Here is a 4,501-nt window from a genome sequence, read left to right as displayed (position 1 = left end):
AAGTTTCTCACAGAGTGAAAGGTCACTGAAATATAATTAACAATAACCATTTAATGAGTGATGACCATGTGTCAGATACTGTGTTCCTGGCTCTTCTTTATTTCTTCTTATATTTCTTCATTCTCTGCAACAACCCTATAAAGTCGCTTCTACATCTGAATGCACTTTGATCCAGAATATTTCACAAGTCTGTCACCCACAAATTTCCCTAGTATCAACACATTTGCAAAACAGATAAATAAATGCAACTACTTTAGTTAGCTTTTGAGTCACTGTGACCAAAATACTTGGTAAGAACAACTTGGATGAAGGAAAGTTTACTTGGGGCTCATGGTTTCAGACATCTCGGTGCATAGACATTTGACTCCCTTGCTTTGGGCCCAAGGTGAGGCAGAATGTCATGGCAAAAGGGGCCAGAGGAAGAAAGTTGCTCAACTCATGGCAGGGTTAGGAAGCAGATAGAGAGGTGAAGGGGCTGCAGAAGATGCACCCCTTCCAGGGCACACCCCCGGTGACCCATGTCCTCTAGCCATGTCCTACCTGTCTAAAGTCATCACCCAGTCAGTCAGTTCATTCAAACTAGGATGGACTGATTAGCTTACAGCTCTCCTAATCTAATAATTTACCTCTGAATATTCCTATATTAACAGAAGCTTTCCGGAGGGCGGAGTGGGTGGGTGGGGGCACCACAAATCCAAACCATACCACCAACTATGCAGCACTGAAAAATGAGGTTTTTTTTCCCTGTGGCATTAGCATCTATTTTATCTCAAAAGATCCCTAAATACATTCACAGATTTATTATGTCCCCTACCAATTTCCTGTTCTATAGCATTGAACTGCCTCAGTTTCCTTCCCTGTCACACAAGGCTTGGATTGACACTAGAATCTAACCCAACATATTACTCTATTGGGTTGGAGGCCAAATCCATTTCTAGAATTATAAGAGGAACAAAATTATACAAAGAATAAATTTAAGAAAACGCCCCAATTGAGAAATAGATAAATTGTTAAAAAATAAAATATGATGTCAATTTCCTTAAACATTGTATTATCACTAAAATGCCAATTGGAGAATTTATAAATAGTAACTATAAAATAACCACACTATTTATGCATAATATTTTAAACCTTAATTTATGTACAGCAGTTCACAATGTCCCTATTATTTCTGCATCAGTTATTTCATAAAATTCTTAGAACATTTATAGGAAATTAATCAAGTGCTAGTTTGGGAAGCCATATAATTTAAAAGAACCTGATTTTGCCACTTATTGTCTCCAAAACCTTAACCAAGTAACTTAATCTCCTTAGGACTCAGGTTCTCCATCTATAAATCAGGTGACAAAAATAACAACAAATGTTTAGGGGTAAATAGATGAGATAATATATAGGAAACAGCTGGCACAGTGTTGATGTGGAAAAAACTCCTCATTCCATGCCAGACAATTCTAAGTGCTATATATATAAATTACCTTAGTCCTTACAACAGTTCTGTGAAGTAGATGCCATTATCCATGCTTGACAGATCAGAAAACCAAAACACAGTGAGGTTCATAACTTGCCCAAAGACATAGGTTCTTTCAGAGTGTTAAGTTTTTTATTCTTTTTGTTTGTTTGTTTTCTTATTGAAGTCATTCCCTTTTTTTTTAAGTCATTCCCTTTTTAATGATAAACAAAAATTGAAAATAACATGCCCACATCATTTCCTTAGAAAATGATAGAACTGGAACTTACGCTCACCTTCTTTATCTTTTTTATGTGATCATCAAGAAGTCATAGAATTCCATGAGTAATTTATTTTATTATATGAAAACCCTGTACTTTCACCCTATAATTTGTCAAAATGATCATATAAATAGTGTTTACATAAAAAATATTTAAACAATGAAAGTCTTTTTGAAAATAACTATTAAAAATACCAAGCTGACTACTTTAGAACATTTTAGCATAGTCCTGATAAAAACACAGAGTTCATGAAAAGACTAGGTAATTAGACTGTTTATCAGTGACTCTTAACGTGAATTTCTATTATGGGCAATTGCCCCGATTTTTTTTTTTTCTTTCTTCCTTTCAAGCTCTTAACTCACTTGGTGTGGATGGAAATAAAAACAGCTAATGAATGAATTAACAGGCATTAATCAAACAATTGTTCTGGGCCCACCCCCACATAAATCACTTCAGGGTACCAACACAAAAATACAAATGAACAAAAATATTCACATTATCCTATCAAAATGACAGGGAATCCATGTTTATTCTGCAAACATGGTGAGAATATATAGTTATTAAATAGTGTGCCACTAAATTCCACATCAGAACCAAGTGCTAAAGGGTCTCAGAGTTTCCTTAGGTGTTCTAACTCTACTCCTTTTTCAACATTTTAAACCATTTGTGAACCACATTTTTTGAATGTGAGTTTGCATGGAGAGTTTAACCTTAAATTTTTTCGCCTTTGTTGGGCTATGAATAATAGAATTGTGTCTTCACCATTACTACTGGTCATGGAAGAACCAAGGGATGCCCAGATAAATCCCTCAGGTTCTGGACACAATATCCCTTCCTGTCATTGTGTAGCACTAACCCTACTTCCTCATAGCAATAAAAGAGGATTAGCTCATTAGCTCAGTAGCTTGTTTATTTGCTGGCTGGTCCATTAGCATGACAAGCTTGAAAAACCTAAATGTCAGTTTCAAGTTCATCGAATAAATTCTTTGCTATCTCCTAAGGGAAGTGTACCTTTCTGAGAATTGGGAACACTGTTGGAACAGAGATTTAAGTTATGGGATGGAAAGCACAAATTTCCAAACCAAATGGGTCCCTGGGAGCTACTGTAAATGGACCTTTCTACTTCCAACCTTCGGTTCCTACAGCTATATATTCTAGCTACTGAAGCACAGAACTATATATTGGAAATTATTTCAGCTCATGTACTGCATTTTGGAGGTCTGCACCCAGAAACTACAGTTGTTTTCTTTGACCTAGAAGCGTAGCCAAATCTTGAATAGACAATCCATTATAATGCCATTAGGCAAATTCTGGGTGATAGGGTAAACAATAGCTAATATATTCTTTTTCTTCTGTGCTTTCCAATGGATTCCTTGATGTAAAGCAACATTATCATTAAATCAGACATTCTGCATGCCTTATGAAGATGGTACTAGCAGAGGCACTGGGGAGAATTGAAACAAACTCAAATCCAGAAGAGCACTTAGGGAAAAGAACTTCTTCTGTCTCCAAGAAACATGGAAAATACATTCATAACCAACTTCCTTTAGGATATTAACTACCCCATGCTTCTGACTTGGGCTTTTAACTGTACAGGTACATTCATAGGGCCTCCAAATCTCTACATCAACAGAAAAGTTCCAATGAACAATATGAGAGGTTTGTAGCATGAGAAAGACATGAAGTACTATCAGGATGGATCTGCATGTGTCAGTAAGAGCCCACAAATTACTGGTTGCCTTAGCAGCAACAGGAATAAGGGCAAAGCAAAGATAATCTCATGTGGCATATAATACTGAGCTTCCGTTTTTAAACAGTACCTTGACTTTTAAAATTATAGTTATCTATTACACAGTTATAAAACTCATGAAGAGAGTCTTCTAGTGGCAAACACTTACATAGGATTATTTTCTTGCCAGATACCCATCTAAGCACTTCAAATTATTAATTCATTGAATTTTCAGCACGAATAAATAAAAGCATATAGCCATGCATATGAGGAAACTGAGGCACAGATTGGTTAAGTAGATAACTAAAAATGTTTGTAAGTGAAAGAGGCAAGGCTTGAACCCAGATTTTCATACTGCTTACAAGGTAAATGACTGCAATCAGTTAAAATAAGAGAAGGGGTAAATGTGCAAATGTGCAGGCAACTAGAAGACAGAATGAGTTTGGAGATAGGAATTGTCTTGAGAATAAAGAGGGATATGGGAATTTTCATCATCGGAGACCTCACAGGAGTGGTCATGGCACCTGGACCATGCTAACGATAGCCCTTGAATTTCCATATTGGAAGCTGTCAAAGCATCAAGAAAATATGCCTATCAAATAAGATCAAAGTATCAAAAACTACATCTTACAGTGCCTACAGCAGAAGTTCTTAAACATTTTATTCCATGGATCCCTTTGTTATTCTGTTGACAGCATAATATATTTGAATGCATAAAATATAACTGATTACAAAGGAAACAAAAAAATCAAATTTTAAAGAAAATAATTTGTAATACGATACATGTCTTCTATCTTATGTACTAAACAATAAGGTCTTACTGAAATAGCTAATACAATGTCAGAAGTATCTTCGAGATCTATGTATCAATCATGATAAAAATATCTATTTTTAAGAAATGTCTTAACCTTTATTGAGATACAACTGTGTTATGATTTATATCTGGAATGTCCCCCCCAAATCTCATGTGCTGAGAGCTTTATCCCCAATGCAGCCGTGTCCACGGGGGGTGCTTTTAGAAAATGATAACACAGTTGTATCTCA

This window comes from Marmota marmota, unplaced genomic scaffold (assembly GCF_001458135.2).
Source record: "Marmota marmota marmota unplaced genomic scaffold, marMar, whole genome shotgun sequence".
NCBI lineage: Eukaryota > Metazoa > Chordata > Mammalia > Rodentia > Sciuridae > Marmota > Marmota marmota.
Note: the sequence above shows the minus strand (reverse complement) of the source record.